The sequence below is a fragment of the Protopterus annectens genome, chromosome 1.part0 (genome assembly GCF_019279795.1).
Source record: "Protopterus annectens isolate FY-2018-M chromosome 1.part0, PAN1.0, whole genome shotgun sequence".
NCBI classification, from domain to species: Eukaryota; Metazoa; Chordata; order Ceratodontiformes; family Protopteridae; genus Protopterus; species Protopterus annectens.
In genome coordinates this window covers 1,148,503,238-1,148,526,169 of record NC_056725.1, presented here as the reverse complement: position 1 = coordinate 1,148,526,169, position 22,932 = coordinate 1,148,503,238, and positions in this window count along the sequence as shown.

Sequence of the window (22,932 nt, the reverse complement as noted above, 5' to 3'; positions counted from 1 at the left end):
TTATTCAATAAAATCAGAGATAAACCCTTGTATAAGAGCTTTCAGGCTACATGCCCTTCATCAGATAACAAAGAACATCACAAAAGACCATTTTTAAATACAAAGCAGCCAATCAGCTTTCAATATTTTACCCTCCTTTTCTTCAGGATGGGTTTTAAAGGTACAACAGCATTAATACCTGGTGGCTTATCTGCCCCAAGCCTTATAATCCATCTAGTTTCTGCACACTCCATATCATTAAATAAATCACCTCCTCTAACATTAGAAGTAATCATTTGTGTTGCCATAAATAGAAATGTATGATTCAAGTTCTCTCTTACATGTTAAGCTAGTGCATTATGTTCATTGGAGTGCTTAATATCTGACATATGTTGGAATATCCTTGTCTTAAACATTGTATTGATCTTACCCACATAATATGATTCACAATTCTAACACACAGCTATATATACTAAATTCTTTGTTCTATAGTCTGCATATCCCTTATATTTATATTGTCTACCTGTCCTTGGATGCATAAATGTATGTTCTTGCAGAATATAATGACATGCTCTACATTGATGGCATGGATGTGTGCCTATCTTCCTTGTAAATGAATCACCCTTTACAGAATGCTTGGGCTCTTTATAGAGTATGTCTTTCAAGTTCTTATTTTTCCTGAATACAAAATTTGGTACAATATCTAAAATCTCCTTCAACTTCGAATCCGTGTGTAGCACCTGACAATGATGTTTAATAATTTCACAGATGCTACCCACATCACTACTATATGTAAGTATCATATTAGTTCTACCTTTACCATCAAATGATATCCCCTGTTGTTCGTTATTATCTGTTGTTCCACCCACTCTGTTAAGCCAAGGTCTAGCGGTGTTATTGCGTTTGATCTTACTGCTTCTTATTAAAGATTCTAACTTATCACGTTTGTAGCCCCTCAGCATTAAATTATTCTGAAGGTTATCCGCCTCTTCATGGAACTTAACATCCTCACTACATAGTCTTGAAATCCTACATACTTGCCCTTTGACTATATTGTCAAAGGTGTGTCATGGGTGCATACTGTCAAAAGGTAGCAAACTGTTACGCCAACAGATTTTTCTATATAGCGATGTCATCAAGCCACCTCCATCTCGGCTAGTTAATCGTACATCTAAAAAGTCTAAAGTTAGTTCAGAGTAGTTGACAGAGAACCTAAAAAATTCAGAACTCCCTTATAAATAAGCTATAAAAGCTTTCAGTTCTTGTTCTGTGCCCTCCCATAAAAAGAAAATATCGTCAACAAAGCGTACATAAAAGCGTAGATTGTTGGTCCATGCATGTGTAACTTCAAATATGGTGTTATCCTCCCAATATGCCAACACTAGGTTGGCATATGAGTTCGCACACGGTAAGCCCATGGCTACACCCTGTTGTTGCCTATAATAAACTCCCTGTCATGTAAAAATATTATATTCAAAGACAATATTTAAGAGCTTACTGATTCTTTGAATGGTATCCATATTGAATTGTGTTTTATTACTTAATATGCTCTCTATCGCTTGAATACCATATTTATTATCAATCACTGTAAAAAGATTATTTACATCCAGTGTGACAAACATTAATTTTTTATCATCCACCTTAGTTAAACACTCTGACAAGGATAAAACAAACTGTGCTGTATCTTTCAATATTCTTGGGTAAAGACCTAATATAGGTTTTAAAGAACATTCAACCCAAATGGATATATTTTCAGTGACCCATCCCCTACCTGAAACAATAGGTCTTAGGGGTGGGTCACTAGCACTCTTATGGATTTTAGGAAGCGCTTTGAATTCAGGTATTATTGGATGTTGAATCCATAAAAACTTCTTTAATTCTTCATCCAACAAGCCTACTACATGTAGGTTATTAATAATATTCTTTACCTTATCTGCCAGATTTTTTACCATAATGGGAGAAAGTTTAACAAAAGTATAGGCATCCTCCAACAACATTTTCAGTTTAAAACAATAGAACTCGCTGGTTTTATAATAATACTCTCATTCTCTATCAATTTATCAAGTGCCATTCTTTGTGTTCTAGACAGATTGTAACATTTTTTTTCTTTCAATCATTTTTAAAATACTCTTCTACTTCCTGTTCACATAGTTTGACAAACACAGACATAGCAGGGCAAAATGTCGGCATATAGTCACTCAGTTGCCGTAAATTCTTATTCACTTCAAGCATATCATTCCCCTTAAACATCTGTTTTAACATAACATTTCTAGCAAAACCATCTAAAATAACCTGACTGTGATCAGACATAGCATCTGGAACAAAAGAGAGTCTCAGGATGACTGTATGTGACTCTAATATTGTTTATAATTTGTCTGATTATGAGCTTAGTGTTCAACAAATGCAAGTATTGAACAAAGGCTTGACTTTTGTTCCAGATGCTATGTCTGATCACAGTCAGGTTATTTTATATATTAGACAAGTAGGAAGAATAACTATTTGTGGTAATCACTAACTGTAACTGACTACAAAAATTAGAGTGAAATTATTCCAGGACCAAGCTTAACAGACCAAAAACAGTGACTTAGATTTTCCGGCTCTAAATAATATGCCCTGATTCCCACTAATGCCTCATATTCTGTTTCCATCCCCTAATCTCCTCCTCCTCACCCTCCATTCTCACCAAAACTTTACAACGGTATGGCCTAATAATGCCCTTTTTACCACCCTAACTTTCACACTTATCCTGCCAACTCATGATCCACTAATAGCCTGCACAAGCTACTGGCCTGTTTCATATCATTCCTTAAAAAACAAAATGCTGCATTATTCCCCTATCATTCCATATTTCAACAAACTTTCACTTCTTCACCCCTTCCTTAAGAACTTTTGACAATCCTCATGGAATGCCATTCTCCCATAAAGCCTATACCTTTCTAGCTCCAATACCACACTAAAACTCCCACTACCACCACACACTGTCACTTGTTCTCTCTCTCTCCTCTTTCATGCCTTACCTCCCCAGGAGCATTCAAACAACTCTGCAGTACCTCCTCCCTACTCTTGTTTGACCTATAACATAATACCAGCATCACCTCCTTACTTCCTGTATCTACCAACCAAACACTTATCTGTCCCCCCCATTTATGACACACTGGACTATACACAGCATCTCAGGTTCCCTAGCTATCATCCCTGTCTCTCCTTTCCCTCCCACCTTCACATAACTTAACCCCAACCACTAAAACCCATCTGCTTCAAGTTCTTCAATGTCCTTTTCCACTTCATCTCCTACATTATCACCACATCTACCTTTTCTTAGTCAAGTTTACTAATTCACTCCCACTGTTCATATAGTTATTAATGCTATTACATTCCATATCCCATCCTCATCCCCTTCTTCCTGCCTATAAGGACCCCCCCACCTCTCCTTGGACCAGACTATACAGCCTAGAGACATTCCACCCCCAAGTACAATACAGTCCTGGCCACTATCATTCATGCTCCTCCCATAACAGCCAGTCTCAACCATCCACCTTGTCACCATACCTTATACCCCACTATTCTCAGACATTACTTCTTTTCTCTGTCACTTCTCATCCCTCCCCCCCGTATCCCAACCCTCTTGCCAATATCCCCTCCTGAGCTTCCCTTTGTCCTGCTCTGTTAACCATGTTAGAATCCAGCAATACACTATAATCTTAGTCACCCATCAATATCACCTCCATCATGGGGAGAATCAAAATATCACCCTCCACAGACCTCCATCCAACTCTCCAGGTTTGGACTGTTCTATTGCACATTTTACACTGTCTCCATCCCCCCATTTTAAGCAAAAACAAAGTCCTTCATTCATGCATCTTTTGCACACAGCCCAACTTACCTGTAAGAAATCAGCACATTGCTCAACTTTATGGATTCATAATAGAAAACTGATCCACAAATTCCTTACTTCAGATTGATTAAATGAGAAAGCTATCTACTTTCAAAGTATCTGTGGATTATATGGAAGCAGGCAGTATGATTCTCTGAAAACTATGTACAGTTATAGGGAAGGCAATTACTTTCAGTTATCTGTGTTATTAATCATATGATACTGCTTTTTATCATTGATTTTGTAATACATTTAACATTTAGCGAAATATTACATATAGTTGTTTCATATTTTCCTAATTATTTTTCTTTACTATAGACCCCCCTTATTATACAATTGATATTAGGCAACTTAATTAGACAATTGTTTGGTGGATGGACACCTTATATGGGGGCATGGCATGCCTTCTATTTTAAATAGTTAAATGAAACATTTAAGTGTAAGTATGGTGAATGATTTTTCATTTATTACCAAAGGATTATATGATTTTGTACATTTCTTCAGTTGTACTTTACCTCCTTCTCAAACATTATTGTTACAGCTATTGTTCCTTGCATATGTCTACCGGTGTTATTTGTTTAACTATCTATATGTGTATCTGTGCTATCCTGTGTCATTATATGCATCTATGCCCATGTTTTTGTAACAAACTTGATTTTCACTGTCCATCTTGAATCAGATTCTTGCTGAAAAGTGTCCTCATACCAATCTACTTACTCAATTGACAGACAGATAAACAAACAAATACATGAACAATTCTTTTTGATACTGAAAAAATTGCTTTATTGCAAAAGTTGCAGACAATGCATTTGTCCAAAGAAGACCACCATAAGCTGTGTTATCGTATTCTCTCATTCCTCAAGTAGATGCTATGATGTTAGCATATAACATTCTGCACACCAATAATATCTTTGATAAAATATCTGAATGTAGGTAACAAAGGTGTGGCATAGCATACTCTTGCAAATCATTTTGAGTATCCAAGAATTGGAGTCAAGGTAACAATAACACAATCACTTGCTAGGTTTAAGCAAGGGGATTATGCTTTGCCCACCCTGCCACCATTCATCCCCCTCTTCCACTTCACATACATTTGCCCCAAAGAAGTCTCTGTTCTACTTGAAAATATTTCCCCTCCTGAAACAACATAATCCCCTGGTTCATACATCACTGCAGAGAGCATCTGTCTTCCTCTCACCCACATATATAATCTACGTCTCACACAAAGCATCATACCACAGATTTGGAAAACTGCTCTAATTAAACTCCTCCCAAAGCAAACCAACCCAAAACGTACATCCTGCTTCCATCCAATATCCATCTTCCGAATTCTGAGAAAATTTCTAGAAAAGATAGTTTACACCCAACTGTCACAGTCTCTGTATCCAGCAGTACCACCTGCTGTCATACAAACAACATGGATTCTGGCCTGGAAAAGGTACTGTGACAGCACGTTAGTCCCTAACTGATGACATCCTACTAAACTCTGATAGTGGCCTCCTTGCAGGTGCCCTATTTATAGACCTGACAAAGGCATTTGACTTTATTTACCACTATCTGCTCTAAAACAACCTAACTGAAACTGGTATCAGCTCAGGTGCCACTCTCTGGTTTAAAACCTTCCTCAGTAACAGACACTTTAGAGGTGAAATGTGACTCTTCCAATCAGAATTTGTACTTATTACCAAAGAAGAAGTGCAGGCATCCATTATTGTCCACCTCTCCTTATCCATATTCATTAAAAATGTCCTTGTGACTTTTCCCATATCCGACTTATCCTCTATGCTGATGATATGGTCATTTACAAGTCAGGTCACTCTCACACCAACATTCACTGCCAACTGCAGTCAGACTTACAAGAGCTCCACCAATGGTTCAACCTCACCAAGACCAAAACTATGCATTTTAGAACACCACAAAATTTTCACCAAGCACATGACTCTTTAACTATCTTTGACCTACACAACCATGCCATAGAGACAACCTCAACCTTCAAACACCTACGAGTATGCCTACATCAGTCAACAAACGTCCATTTCCTCATAGCCAAAGTGAGAGTCAAAATTAACTCCCTGCTCTTCTGGACCAAAATGATGTACCTTCTCTATTCCAACCAGCCAGAACAGCCATTGGCAAAGGAGTTCTTCTTTCTTAGCTTGAATATGGGCTCCCAATTTTTACTTTTGTCTCCAAGAAAAGCATTGCCACACTGCAGACTCTCTCTAACAGCATCTGCCAATTCATTACAAACTCAATTCTCTGTGAGAATCACTGTATCACCTTAGAAAAAGCTAAATGGCTACCCATAAAGCAAAGATCTAACCTAAATTTAGGATCCCAACACTGCAAACTACTCCATCTGCATATATTTACTCCCCTTGCAGCAAGACTTCATGAAAAATAATCTCATATAACCTGAGAAATACTCACCAGCTACTGCAACTACTATTACCCCTGGAACCAAACTCCATAACACTGCACATGCTTTGTACTCTCAGACACCTACTCTTTGGCCAGCTTTCCCCATCAACATTAACGAAATCAACACTTATTCCAAATTCAGAATGCAACTCAAAAAGTATTTCTTCATCCAAGTTAAATGCTCCTGCTTTTTCACAGGTCATATTACCTAACCTAGCTCCTTTCCAAATGTCTTCTCATCATGCAATATTTATTGAAGAATGGCCCACTTTAGAAACTAATTCTTATATTGTACATTGCATTCTGTTTAATTGTACATTGCACTGTGCTCGTTCACTAGAATATATATATATATATATATATATATATATATATATATATATATATGTGTGTGTGTGTGTGTGTGTGTATAGTTTTATTTCTAATTAATTACTCTGAACTACTCAGTTATTGCTTGCATTTCTGTACTTTTTGTTTGTGAAATGTTTTGTTTCACCTGGGCTAAGCCTGAAATAAATAAATAATATTAAGGGGAGACTTTAACCAATACTATAGGATCTCCAACTTCTAGTACTGTTGCTGTAAGACATTTTAACCTACGGGACAAACAATAAAATTTACAAGTACACTATATCCTTACTGCTCATCAGCCCAGGGCATTCAATAATCATATTAATACATTCTATATATGTATTTATTTATATGACAGCCTGATAGAGAGTAAGATTTCACCACACCATTCACTAACCTAAGGCATTATTTATTCAGATTCACTTTACTGAAATAAAATTACCTCATCTAATAGGTGTCCATGTGATGAAATTTAAAACCTGGGAAGTAGGGCAAACAAAGGGCTTTATAGCAATTCATGTGGTATAGCAATATACTACAGATGTAGTAGAATTCCTTTAAATGTTGTTTGAATGTTATATTTTAAGCATGCACCAGCACCAAGATGAATCAGCAGAAGGAAGAATGAAACTATCTGTAGCTATTACACATGTTCAATATACAGGTTATTAAGCACCTCACGCTTCCATACTGGAAACAAGCAATAAAAATGCAACAACAACAAATAAAACAAACTACATTTATACTTAATGGTACTTGTAATACACAAGGAAGCATCACTTAAGATCAGTATAAAAGCCAAAAGCTATGTTTACTATAAAAACAGATAAAATAATTGATGAAAATAATAACATAACCTATTATTATCTCTAAAATTGTTCCTCTAAGCTCTGTAAAATCTCTGAAGTTAACACATTGGAAGTAAAATCCTTTTAAAATAATATGAGTGTAATAATGCTACTGGAAGGACAAGCAGGAGAGTTAACAAGTTCATTTACTGTGGAAGAATTGAAAGAATCAATCAAGTAATAAGAATCTCAAATAGCTCCAGATATACATAGACTCCCTTTACAGTTATATCATATGTTATTCTCCAGATTCACTACATTTAATACTAACAACATGTATTTCAGTATAGAATCAAGAAGATATGTGCCACTCCTTGAGAAGTCAGTCCTACTGAACACTGGAAAAGACTCACTACAGTGCAATTTGCAGAGGCAATAAGAAGCTATACATGCTTTATACAATTGCTGGTGCAAAGATTATCTGTTTCTTACCAAATGTGATATATCCTGACCAGTATAGTTTTATTTACACCAGACAAGAACAATATCATGCAAAACAAACAAACAGCACCCACTCCTGCTAAAGGTAGCTCACAAGCAAATTAGTCCAAATAAGAAAAATAAAATTTGAGAAAACCAACAGAGCTGAATGAAGGCCAAGAAACGTCCTTTGTAGATTCTTTGTTAAAAAGAAAGGATAAGCACTTTCACAGAGTTACCGCTTCTTCAGATCCACATAAAAACAACTAAAATCAATAATTTATAAAGAAAGTAAAGTCACATGTCACTAGAAACACCATCTCAAATTCACCTCCTCTTAATTAATGTTGGCTTTAAAGGAATATTAGCATTAAGCCCTGTCTCTTTGTGAGCTTGCAGGGCTGTTATCCACTTAACTTCCAAATTCTCCTGAAACAATTTGAGAGTCTCACGTACAAATTAAAGAAGTATAAATAGCTAAGATTCCATCTAGAAGCTTGCCTTGAATACAAAGTTATACCAAGGGGCTTGAGAATTACCAAAATGCCCACACAGGGCAATGCTGAACCTGAGCTACTCTCACAGTGGCAAAAATTTAACTTGGAACTGATCTTTAGTTATCTAAAACTCTTGGTGGATCATTATATGCCTATAGAAATGCTGATTAGAGCAGAGACGGAACGGCTTTTGCGACAGATAAAAATGGACTATCCTGGTGAGGATTTTTTTGTTAAGATTAGATAATGTTTGTGCAGATCTGCTAGTGTATGCATGTAGATTAAAGCAATAGAAGCAAAAGAAACTCCATAGGGATTATACGGGCTTTATTAAAGGGCATATCTTTGTTTGGCCAGGGAGCCATGAATTGAATACTGCCCCATTGGGTCCGTCAGAGAATGCAGACAAACAACCCACTGGTGACAATGTAACTGCTCCTAATACTAACCACTAGCAAGGCTCTGCATCTATGACTATGCTACCACATTCCCATCAAGATGTCTTGGCTGAGAGTCAAGCATCTACTTCAGTGAATGCTGAAACACGAGTGACTGTATCTTCACCTGGGGCTCGTAGCAAAGCCAAAGATGTTGGGCAAGATTCAGCGGCTACAATACCTCCTTTTACTGCCAATCCTTTTACTGCACTACCTCTACCTATGAAGCTACTGGTTACCTCCAGCAGAGAGTGCTCGCCTATAAGGGATCAGCGGAAGGCCTCCGTAAGCATCAGAACGCGACGCAGGCGCCGGCAGTAGAGGTGAATGACCAACTTCTCCAAGAACAACTGAGTTTGATGCTTGATAAAGAACGAATTCCTCAGCTAACTTCACAAGGACATCATGTATACGTAAGTGTCCTTTCAGAACAGTTATTTTCTGTAAATCATGGCTATCAGCCAACACCAGAACTGTCTGGACACGATCGTAATAAGCAACAAATATGTGTAGAGAGTTTAAAAGATTTTGATTGGCCTGTTCATGCTTTATCTAGTACTGCTCCAATTGACTCTCCCATCATAACATCATGTGCTAAGGATTAACACCCCCTAGCAGATTCAGCAGAGGAGAATGGTCATATTGATCTGGCATATGCATTTAACTTGCAGACATAATCAACTTGTATTTAATTTGTCTGAAGCACAAGTTGCGCTCCTTAACAAGGGCTTGAACTTTCTTCCAGCTAGGAGATCAGAACTCACTGATGTTATCCTAGATTTGAGGTTATTTGCCAGGAATGTAACGTTGACATGTTTGTATGGTGAAATGGATGCCTCAAATATAAGTGTAAATACTTTTTCTTGTCACAAATGTAGTACCTTCAACCCCCCTTTAACTAGCACTATGGAAGCATTCATTAGAGTATGTGAACTAGACATATATGAAGCATTTGATAAGACCAAAAGTCATTTTTCTAATTTAAAAGCATTAGAAAGTGAAGCTTTAGAGCAGTTGCAGAGGCTGGATAACATTATTATTAGACCAGCTGATAAAGGGGGTACTGTTGTTGTTCTAAACAGGACTGACTGTTTAAGCTCTGTGCATGAAATGCTTTCAGATGTAGATACATATGCTTCAGTAGATACTAAGGATATTGATAAAAGCTTGAATACTATTAGGGAAGTACTTTATGAGTTACTGATGCATGGGTTGCTGGATCTTGATCTTTATGAGTTTTTGTTGGTGGAACATCCTTTGATACCAACATTTAATGGATTACCTAAGATACATAAAACTCTATTGAAACCTCCTCTGCGACCCATAGTATCTGGGAGTGGTTGGGCAACTGAGCCCCTTTCTCAGTATGTAGAAAACATGCTAAATCCTTTATTAGAGGAGGCCCCCTTGGTTCTAAAAGATACACAACACTGTCTGGTGACCTTATTTGAAAACGTACAGGGTCTTGACCTGACAGAAGTATTGTTAGTCACATTAGATGTCAAAACGTTATTCACGGTAATCCCGAATTTAGAGGGCATTGATGCAATTAGGCTTTATTTGGCACACCACAGCCAATATAGTCACAATACTGTAACCGTGATTTGTACACTGTTGGACCTGATTTTGAATCATAATGTTTTCCTTTTTGATGGTTATTTTTTGCAGAAACAATGGGTAGCCATGGTTACGCCTTCTGCCAACACCTATGCTAATTTGGTGTTGCACAGTGGGAAGAAGAACACATACTGAATGATAACATCTTTAGTGACTTTCTAATGTACTATGGTAGATTTGTGGATGACATGCTTCTGCTACGGAAAGGGGATGAAACACAACTGAATAGATTTATTGAATACTTTGAAAGCACTGCTAGCTACCTTAGATTTGTTATGAATTGGTCACTAACCAGCATAGACTTTTTGGATGTCACATTGTATAGGAATGCTATGGGTAGGCTTGATACCAAATGCTTCAGGAAAGCATGCTGTAAGAATTATATATTACACAAATCCAGTATGCATCCTTCTCATATTTTCCCAAACATTGCAAAAGGACAATCTTTGAGGCTTTCACCCCCCCAATACTGATGACAAGGGTATGACTGAATCCATCAATAATTTTTTACATGACTTTTCGTATAGGGGGTCTCCAGATAAGGTTACTGCCAATGTTTGTAAAGAGGTACAGGCACAGAGGGATCATAAAGGAGCCCCCTATTTTTCTAGTAAACACAGGAACTATAATAGTAGACATTGTAATAATAATTTGAGTCATGGACGTTCTAAGATGCTTTTTACATATTCCAGTAATGTTTTTGAATTCTGTGATATTTTTAAAAAGAACTGGCCCATTTTAGCAGGTGATGAAGTTATAAGCAAAGTAGTTGGCTACCATCCTAGTTTTAGTTTTAGGAATAATGAAAGTTTGAAGAGGATGTTATGCTATGGCCCTAGAGCTGCAGTGACTGATTCCCCACATGTCTTTGAACCTTTTTCCTGTGGCAAATGCAAAGCCTGCACTTTTATAGTCAGAGAACAAGTATTTATTCATCCCAAAACCAGGAGAGAATTTATTCTGAGATTTTTTGCCATGTGCAACAGTAATTGTCTTGTTTATTTAGCAACCTGCACGCAGTGTCTTCATTTTTATGTAGGTAAAACGATGCGCAGGTTTAAAGAAAGGATTTTGGAGCATGTTGGCAATATCAGGAACAATGTCATTACTAATGCTTTAGCAACACACACAGCTAAAACAGGCCACAATAGTTTTTGCTTTAGAGTCCTACAGTTAGTTAACCATGGTATGAGGAGGGGTGATGTGAATACGTTTCTGGAGAATTTGGAAGTTAAGTGGATAATAGCACTGCAAGCTCACAAAGATCCATGGCTTAATGCTAATATTCCTTTAAAGCCAGCATTAATTAAGAGAAGGTGAATTTGATTTGGTGTTTCTAGTGACATGTAACTTTACTTTCTGTATAAATTATTGATTTTAGTTGTTTTTATGTGGAAGCACTTATCCTTTCTTTTTAATAAAGAATCTACAAAGGACATTTCTTGGAATTCATTCAGCTCTGTTGGTTTGCTCACATTTTATTTTTCTTATAAGAACAATATCATGTCAACATGATGGCCCCTGTCCTCAATAAACTAACTCAAGGTAAATTGCCAGCAGTAATATTTAATAATGAAAATGTTGAAGAAAAAAAAAAAAAAAGAGTTTGATCATTCGGAATGGACCTATTTATTTGATACAGTGCAGTGACCTTTATTCTTGGAATTTTTTCCCTATTTGTACTACACACAAACACACACACACACACACACACACACACACACACACACACACACACACACACACACATATGTGTGTGTGTGTGTGTGTGTGTGTGTGTGTGTGTGTGTGTGTGTGTGTGTGTGTGTGTGTGAGAGATTCATCGTTGCATCACAAAATTGAACACAAAGCATTCAACACAATACATTGAAGAATTGCACAATCAAATGCTCAAAATATTGAACATCCTAAAGATCACTAAAGGAAAGTAATTTCCTTTTACAATCTTTACACTAATCCCTCTATAACACTAGCCTTTAATTTGATTAGTTCTGGTGTTACAGAGAGTTTATTTTAAGGTAAGATATGAAGATAAGGTTGGGGCAGAGGTAAGGTAAGTGGAGCAGGGGGCATTGCCTCTGCACTACCTCAGTAATTTGTGCTAATCATAGCATTAACCCTCCCCTTTACCTTAAAAAAACGTATTTAACTCTACCACCAGACAAGACAGGCTCATAAATACACACACATATGCACACACCAACACATACAAATACCATTAAATCTATCCCCATACCTACCCCTAAAACACACAGACACTCATAGGTTAATACTAGGCTAACTGCTCTTGTCGGCCATTTTAAGCATCACCAATTACCCCATATGAGAATCAAACCATGTAACTTGTGTCAGTACAGTAAAGCACCTTAAGCATTATGCCAACCTCACAAACTCACACAAATGTTACATTTATCCCCTTCCCTAACCCTTAATCTAGCCTTAACATGCAAACACACACACACACACACACACACACACACACACACACACACACACACACACACACACACACACACACCCCTTATACTTGTTAAGATATAGCATATTTCTGACTAAATGAATAAACATTCAATACACGGAACATTCAAGCAAATATTCCTGCAGTTCATATTGTTGAATAAAGGAATGTGTGACAGAATAAATAAAACTATGGGATAGTTTTTCTTTATTGAGATAGGTCCATCATTTTTAACCAGATTTCTAATAAAAAGGCTCAAGGCAGGATTATCACTTCCTCCATTGCTGTTTGTCATGGGCGCTGGAACCATAGAGCGAGGGGGAGGGGAGCCCCCCCACTTTTGCAGATCATCTCATTTAAAGAAAAAAAAAGCCACAGCTCAAAAGACAGATGCAGCTGAATGATTCAGCTGCATCTATTCTAGCATGTCTTTTTTTTTTCAATTTCCCGACCACTACCGGCAGCCGAAAAGACAAACAGGTGGTAAACTATAGGCACCGGAATCGCAGAACGAGGGGGAGGAGGACACATGCACACGTCGCACACTAATTTAAACTCAAAAGTGCACGGAAAGCACTTCTTGCTGATAATGCTCCCAAGTATTAGCTCCGTGGATAACTGCTTACTTCTAAGGCTCCAGTTCTGGAGTAAGTCAGTGATATTTCATTCTGTTACGCTTATGCAGTAAGTGATGGCCGTTTATTTTATGCAGTAGCTCCGAAGTGATAGTGATGGCCATTTAGTGCTAGCTCCATTTATTTTATGCAGTAGCTCCGAAGTGATGTTTCTGGCTCCGTTTATTTTATGCAGTAGCTCTGAAGTGATAGCGATCGCCATTTAGTGCTAGTTCCATTTATTTTATGCAGTAGCTCCGAAGTGGTATTTCTGGCTCCGTTTATTTTATGCAGTAGCTCTGAAGTGATAGCGATGGCCGTTTAGTGCTAGTTCCATTATTTTATGCAGTAGCTAGATAGCTCACTTTGCCATTGGCCTAAATCTTTCTTTATCCCACTATGTTCTGTAAAGTGGCTGGAATTTCCCTCAATACCTTAATCAAACCAGTCACAAAATGGTACACAGATTGTTACAGATTTGATTGAAGTAATGTTAGAGTACGCATTGCATTTTTAATTCTGTATTTCAAATATACAGAATAGAAAATGTAGGAAGTAACAGTACATGAGTTTACTGTACGAGGAATTGCTGGCTGTTCCCATGGTGGTGTGAGAACAGTGTGAAAGTTGGTGAAATATTTGAGGCATTGCTTAGAATGATATTTACAAATTGTCATCAAGGTTTCAAAACATTTACAATCAGTTATTTTGGCGTTATAATGGGCTCTGACGTTGGGTACCACTTGAGATTGCATAGTTTTCCATGATGTTGATGACTGTTTCTAGAGGTCATTTGCACATAATTATACGTGTAATGCTTTGACCAAGGATGTATTCAAGATGTTTAATGTCTGGAATAATTTATGTGCTAGAGTTTGTAGGTACAATGCTATTAGATTTATATCAAAAAGGGCCGTAGCTCCAGAGTGATAGTGATGGCCGTTTAGTGCTAGTTCCATTTATTTTATGCAGTAGCTCCAAAGCAATATTTCTTGTGTGCAGCTCCAAAGTGATATTTTGTGTGTGTGTAATTGGGCTCAAATCCTGTACCTTAGGTACAGCGTCCTGCATTTTCTACCCACACCACCACATGTGATTCAAGGAGTTTGGCTCATACTTTTGATCTGGTCCTCTTAAGATTTGTGGCTTTCTGGCAAATCATAATGAAAGCTCTTTAAGTTTCAGTCTTACCATCTTTTTATTTGGAAACACACAGTAACACAAAACACTATTTTAGCAGCGTTCTAAGATTATACAAGCAATATTTAAAATGTGTCCCTGGTTTTAGCCCTTTGCCCCCCCAAATAAATGTCGGCTTTTTCCAGATTTCTTCTGCTGTGAAATTGAGAGATTTAGTTGTGTTAAGTGGATGGTGCAGTGGTAGTGTTGTTGCATCACAGCAAGAGATTATGTGGTTTGATTCTTGGCTGGGGTGCCTTCTGTGTGGAGTCTGTATGTCCTCCCTGTATGTGGGTGGGTTTTCTCCCATGTTACAAAGACATGCATCTGGAGCATTTCTCCCTGAGCCTCTGCTGAAAATTGGCTTTCTTCCAAGTCTGACTTTAATGGTAAAAAAATGTTAAATAAATAAAAAAATTTACAAGGAGCTGAGAGCTTTGGGGAAGAGAAGTGTAGCACTGCGTATTTCAAGACTGCTTGCATTGTTAGGACAACAGGTACTAGCTTACTTTTGATGCTCCCACAGTATGCAGATAGATCACTGATACTGTACTGTGTTGAATTTTAAAGGGAGTGGATGCTACAGTCTTGTGAATGTCCTCCTTTGGAAGAGTTGCCTAGTAACTATGAACCTGTTATCAGTTTGCCATCCATTCCCTGTTGCAATATTATTAGCTTATCATTTTTTAATATAACATAGGTAATTTATTCAGGGGCAACAACCAATTTATTTTTAGATGAAATAATGAAATATAGAGTTGTTTCCTAGCAGCAACCTCTTCATTAGTTAGAGATCCCTTAAATGTGGAATTATTTAGATGACTTGCTTCTGCAGACATTTTGCATATTTACTGATATTGGTGGATTATGAGAAGTACTTATCTACATTTAAGATTGCATCTAGAGTAATAGGTGCTTATGGTAATCACTAACTGCACCTCTACTAGCTAATTTAATGTGAAACGTATGAACGTGGCTGATTTTTACACAAGTAGCATTTGTAAATTTCAGCAAGGATAAGAGGTATATGTGAGAATGCTAGGACTGCACCGCAACTAGCCAATATAGATAACAATAAAAGAAAACATGAACGGAGAGGCTAACTCTAAACTTGAGCTTTGCCTTAGCTAAATATCCACACCTATAGCTTCTACATTAGAATTCAGGTTCGTCCTCAATGAATCAGTGTACCATTAGACATACCGACTTTAAGTATTACTAAGTGAATTTGTTTTTACAGTACACTACCTGAAGGGTGTTATTAAGTCTTAAACATTGATGTAAAAGTTGCACCACCTTAAATCAGATGCGTCATATGAGTGGTCATTTAATGTAGTATTTTTAATGCTTGAGTCTTTACTTTTCTTAATGCTCCCACATATTTACTACATTCAAGGTCCTTGCATTAAGTTAGGGAAATCTACTTCCCTGCAATGTCCATCTAAGGTTATTGTTTCAGGTCTATGATTAAAAACATTGGGAGTGCTGTAACAATTGTAAATGGTTTGGCAGATAGCATTCATACAGGAATAATTGTATATGCTCATTTAACCATGCTATGCTTTTACAATACTTATGTTCATTAAGCACATATAGGCTTACATATATAGTTACTATCTGCATTATTTATTTATATATATGAGCTGTTAATAAAAAGTGTGAACTACATTATTAATGTAAGCTATAGTTAAGCTATAGTTATAGTTATTGCTCTATAGTGTTAGCGCTAATGATAACTTTACAGCTACCATTGTTACCTAACTGGATATATACCTTGTAGCTTCCTATAGTCTTGTTCCTAGCCTAGTTAGAATAATAAGATTTGACCAGAATTTTTCTGACTTACGTTTGATAAGGACTTGCTATAATACTGATTAGAAGACTTGTAAGGAGTGATGCATCTTTCTAGACAACTTGAGAACTTGATAGCCTGAACTACATTTTTGTACAGTTCTACGTGATTATACGCTTGTAATATTCTGTTTAATTACAATGCCTTTGATACTAAACTAAATATCTTGTTTCTACTATTTTTCTCTCTCTCTTTTCCTCCTAAAACAATCCCAGTTCTCCAATCTGAGTACACTGCTCTAGGACACAGAAACTAACAACCTGGAGAACAAGGACCCTGTCCAAACTCCCTTCTGTCTTCACAGTTGAGCAACCTATCCCTGTACTTTCTCAGTAAAGGGAGCATGAAAGTATGTGTCTAAACTATCACGGCCAGTATAGCCTATAACTTATTATTAGATCTAGGTGGCTATAAAGCGCTAGCCAGGAAAAACAGCAGCTTTACTCCCTCCCCACTCTGTAACCAGTCTAATCTACTTTTTCCACCATTTAAAGACAATCAGAATCACTACTCCTTTTTCTGCATTAGGTACCAAAACTCCCTCCTTTTTTACCCTACTTACAATAAATTAATTTGGGCCACCAGGTGGCAGACCTGTCCCTTCCAGGCCTTGAAGCCTTCTCCTGACATGTACTACACCTTTGCTATATACTGTTTATCCACAGACTTGCTATTAAACTGTAGCATCTATTTATTTTTATGGTTAGCTCTCACACACCCTCCAAATAGCTCTGGTATCTACTCTTTTAACTTTATTCCAGTATTTATGGTTACCTACCTACTGTAATCCCTGCTTCAACTGATTGTTCTTTTCAGCTCCTTACCTCTCTTGTCTCTACCCGCTCCGTTTGCCCTGTGGGCTCACTCCGCTCCCCTACCCTACCCCCAATTCCAACCCACCCCTACTGCTCCTAAGCGTATACATCCTCACTACACCCTCTTCCTCTCCAATCCAATCACAATAGTCCTCTTGTTAACATTCTACATATACCTCTCTCTAATCACCCATAGTATAACTCCTCCCCTTTAAAGAACACCAGTAAGCTTATTATTCACTATGCAAACACGACCTTTCCACATCCAACTAAGGCTCCTAATCATTGTCTTTCTCCTACTTTCTGTAACAGTAGCCTACCTGCTAACCTCATATGAATTGTCAAAATATTTACAGCTGAACTTCCCTAATGCACAAACAAGTACTATACCTCTAATTAACTCCCCAGAACACATAAATATAACATCTTTACCTAGCTATTTACCTGCTAAATATCACAGACTGACCCATATCAAATACAACTGTCTAAAACCTAAAAAACCTCTTCACCATTACTTTAACCTCCACAATCCCTTAAACAAACTTTTACACCTCTCCTTACTAGATGGGGACATTCATTCTAACCCAGGACCAGGGCAAAAAACAAGCACAGAACCACAAATTCATGTTCCCTCTACCCCCAAATATCCCATATTAATCTCTCAGCTCACTCTATATAGCTCACCTCAATATTTGCAGCATAAATAATAAAATTGCCCACCTCCATGCTCTCCTGGATGTTCATTCTTTTGATATAATTTGTTTAACAGAAACATAGCTAAAACCCATTACACAAGATGTTGAAATTATTCCATCTGGGTACAACATCTTGAGACAAGACCACAAAGTAAAAAAAGGAGGGGGTGTTGCTATCCTCTATAAAGAAGGGCTACAAATATATATACTAGATCTTGGTTCCTCTTCTGAAAACAATGCAGAAATCATTAGCACCAAACTTCAACTTAATCCCAGCAAATCCCTAAATATAATATGTATCTACTTGCCCCCTGGTAATAACATCACCACTCTGGAAGGTATCCTTGCTGAACTCTCCACAAAAATTCCCAGAGAGACAATAATTCTTAGAGACTTTAATATAGACTGGAAGGACTGCTTTACTGAATCACCAACCTCCCATATTAACCTTAATGGCTTCTCACAAACAATTAACTCCCCAACCAGAATTAATAAACCCAATAACAAAGAATCCATCCTAGACTGGATTCTAATAAATAATCACCAAAAACCTATAATGTAGGGACCCTCCCTGACGATGTAAGTGACCATTCTCTCACTTACATAATCAGGCAAAGGTCAAGCTCACACAACCCAACCATATATAAAACAATAATAAGCAACAGAAACTTTAACCCCAATAACTTCCAAGCTGAACTAAATGAATGTGATTGGTCACCTATAAAATACTTCCCACTTGATGAAGCAACAAACTACTTTAACTCAAAATTCTTAACAATCCTTAACCACCATGCACCAAAGCATTCCATCAAAATTAAATCTAAACCCGCCCCATGGCTTACAAAGAAAACCAGGCAGAAAAATTCAACAGAACAATAAAGTTTGGGCACTATGGAGAACAACTAAAAACCCCGTAGACCAACAACAATTCAGGCAAAAAAGAAATGAGTCTAAGAAAGCTATGCTCGAAGATAAAAAAAAAAACTTTTACTTCCACCTTCAGCAGACCAACCAAAATAATCCACAAAAGTTCTGGGCTAGCATAAACAGACTACTTCAACCAGGCCAGTCCACAACACCACCCCCTATAGGATCAAATTCCAACAATCCAAAGCAAACTGCTAATGCTTTTAATACCTTCTTCACTGAGACCATCCAAACACTTGCTAATCAACTAATAGCCGATAGCTCTGCCCTTCCAACCAATACTTCTAACTCTCTCCCAACTCTAAACCTGCAACCTGTCCCAACTTCCCTAATCTGCAACCTCTTAAGTAAACTAAAACCTACTACCCCCTCAGCTGACCAGCTACCTGCTGAATACCAGCCAAAGTCATAGCTTATCCTGTATCATTGCTGATAAATAGAACCATACAACAAAGCACTATTCCCACCATCTGGAAAATCTCCTACATTATCCCCCTACACAAGGGTGGACACTCCAGAGAATATTCTAACTATCGTCCCATAGCTCTACTTTCCCCATTAGCTAAAATAATGGAAAAGTGCTTCCACAGACAGGTACTAGATCACCTACTCAAGAACAATTTACTGACCAAATCTCAACATGGCTTCAGGCCTTTCCACAGTACAACTGCACTCCTATCCTTTACTGACAGCATCAGTAAAAAATGTAATAACAATCTTCTCTCTTCAGCACTTTTCATCGAACTTTCAAAAGCATTCGACATGGTCAACCACCACTTACTTCTCAATATTCTAAAATCCTTCTCTCTGGACACAAAGACTATAAAAGGGTTCCAGTCCTATGTGGATAATAGACAGCAGGCAGTGCTATGGGACAACAACCTCTCATCCCATCTCCCAGTTACCCTAGGTGTTCCTCAGAGCTCTCTATTGGGCCCCGTCCTTTTCTCAATATTTATCAATGACTTCAACCTAGCTATTCCCTTAACTAACTGTGTACAATACGCAGATGATTCGACAATAATCTGCTCAGCTAAATCTCAGTCCCAACTACAGACTCTAACTCAGACAATGTTCAATAAAACAGAAAATTGGTTTCTACAACGCTGCCTCCTCTTGAACCCCCAAAAAACCAAACTCCTCCTCTTCACTCCTACCCATAAATCACTCCCAATGAACTTTTCAGTCTTATCCAGTAATGGTGTACTCATATCTCCCGATCCAACAACTAAACTTCTAGGAGTAACCATTGATAACAACCTGGACTTTGAAACCCATATCAACAATACCATAAAAACTGTCAACAGGAAACTAGGCTGCCTCTATAGGATAAAACCCTTTCTCTCCCCACTAGCCAGAACCACTATTGCCTATTCCCACCTTATCTCCACACTTCTCTATGCTTCTTCCATATATACTAACTTGTCAAAAAATAACTTTAACAAGCTAGCCAACGCTTACAATAGCATTGCCAGATTTGCTACTGCTTCCTCCTTTAGGACCCATCACTGCCATAATCTGAAACAATTAGGCTGGTTAGAGCTTCTTAATCAGATTCACTTTAAACAACTCACCATTGCGCACAAAACCCTTTTCCAACCTACCAATACCCCAATACTTGCTTGTCTCATTATCCAATATAAGAACCTTTCAACTTTACGCTCATCTAATAAACTACTTGTATCAACATGTAAATCTAACAACATGGCAGGAGATGCTCTGTTCTCAAATGCAGTTGGAAAGTATTGGAACCAACTCCCCCATGAACTTACATCACTGTCTTCATTTACACTTTTTAAACACAATCTGAAACTCTATCTTAAAACCCATTGGTTATGTCCCTGTACAAATCCAGACTAATCTCATACTATATCCCAAATACCCTCTCTTAAGACCTAATTCCTGCTCTATCTGTGTCTTTTTAGATCAAGGCCTATCCTTGGCAAAAACATATCTTATCCTAATAGAGATAATTTAAAATACCTAGTTAAATTCTTCTGCATATAATTCTATAAACAAATTTATTGTGACTAGATCTAGAGATGTTGTTGTCCCCCTTTACAAAGCTCTCATTATGTCAATCATTTTGTATAATGCCCACTTTGGCATGTATCTGTCCAGCCCCATGCAACAATTGGAATACCTTCAGAGATACCTTACTAAAAGAATACAAGTCCTAAACAATAGGTCTTGCATGGACCACCTCAAAGATTTTTTACTATGCTCATTATCCTACAGAGTGCTTAGAAGTGACATGTCTGGCATACAAAGCATCCTCCGACATAATACAGATGGACCTACTGAACATCAGCAAGTCAAATGGCATCAGAAATACTCAGTCCAGGTATCTAAACTGAATGTTGTGGAGAGATGGATATATATCACAGAAGCTACCACTGTTCCAGAACAGACTATCCATAAAAATAAAGCAAAGCTCATCCATCAATATTCAAATGCAACTTGGATCTAAGGATGGGTAATAGAAAATGCACTCCAGGATTTCCCCTCATGCCACTAATGGATAGAGGCAGTTCCTAAATGCTGCATCCCTTACATGGCCCCCTCAAATTATCTATGATATGATCGCAGTTGTTCTCACTAGGGCTAATATATAATTATCAGCCATGGGGTTAGCTAAGACCAATCAGAAAATGTTAATTCAAGCACCAAAAGGGAATTGGCTAAGCTTAAAATGTCCTCCAAGTGAACCTATGTTGTGGTAGCAAATAGTTATAAAAAAATTACCCTTTTTAGTTCACTAAGTGCCCCTGTCAACCCCCACCCCAGTCTTTGGCAGCTTCCGGCACCTATGCTGTTTGTAGTGGCTATAAAGTGTTGACATGCTGTCTAGAGAAATAATAAAACAGGCATTAGCAGCACACAGAACAATACTATAAAATAACTTTCTTTGTATAGGATGTCATTTTATTTTATTTTATTTGTTTAAGTTCTTTTTACTGAGTGTTTTTCATTGTCTTCCCAACATGATAAATACAAATACACAGAAATCCATAAAGAATTGCAAATGGTATTGCACTGTTACTAAAATACAACATACAAGTAACATGAACACCAACATGCTTAGCTTCTAACCTGCCCTATGTCATGAGTGCAGTAAAAACTTCATCCACAGATAATTCATGCTGGCCACACAGTGCTACTAAATTATAAATTCAGATGTAAGAGATTTCATTAGTTAGGCTATTACGTGGCTTAGTTTCCTAACAACTATTAGTGTGATGAGTACTGCATCTCCTGATTGATATGATTAGGCTTTAAGTTAAAACAACCTTCTGCTGTATATCTTGGTTCCAGTGGTAGCTCCATCATATAACAGTACATACTGGAAAGGTAAAAATGTCAGGTCACTGCTGTGAAAGATTAACTATAGCAAGGAAGCTGACCTTTCATCTGCAGTGTCCATCCTTAGGACAGGCAAGTTTGATTCATTAGCCCATCCAACTCACCCAGTATCCTCACTTTATTACCTCATTCAGGAACATCTTAGTACAATGTTGTACCTTACTGAGACACCTGAAACGATGAAGCCAAACAGAGACATCACATATAGTTGACTTCCAGCAACTTGCAATGCATTTATGGACTCATCCTTCAATGACTATGTCAAACATAAAGTTTCCAGAATCCTTTTTACCACGGATCCCTGGTAAACAGGTACTGTCCGTTTCTGTTACTCTTAAACTGTGCTACATTTCTTTGACATGTGAATTCCACCAGCTGAATGTTTACTGCATGTTTACTGTATCTACAGCAATTGGTATCTGCCTCCCAACATTTTCCATATAGCTTCTGCATTGTAAACGACCACCTATTAAAAATGTTAAAATAAAGATGATAAATAGATTCAAACTTTTTGATACATAATTATGTTTTCCTAGTCTTTTCTCATACTACATCCTGTTTATACACCATCCATTTTCTAACCTC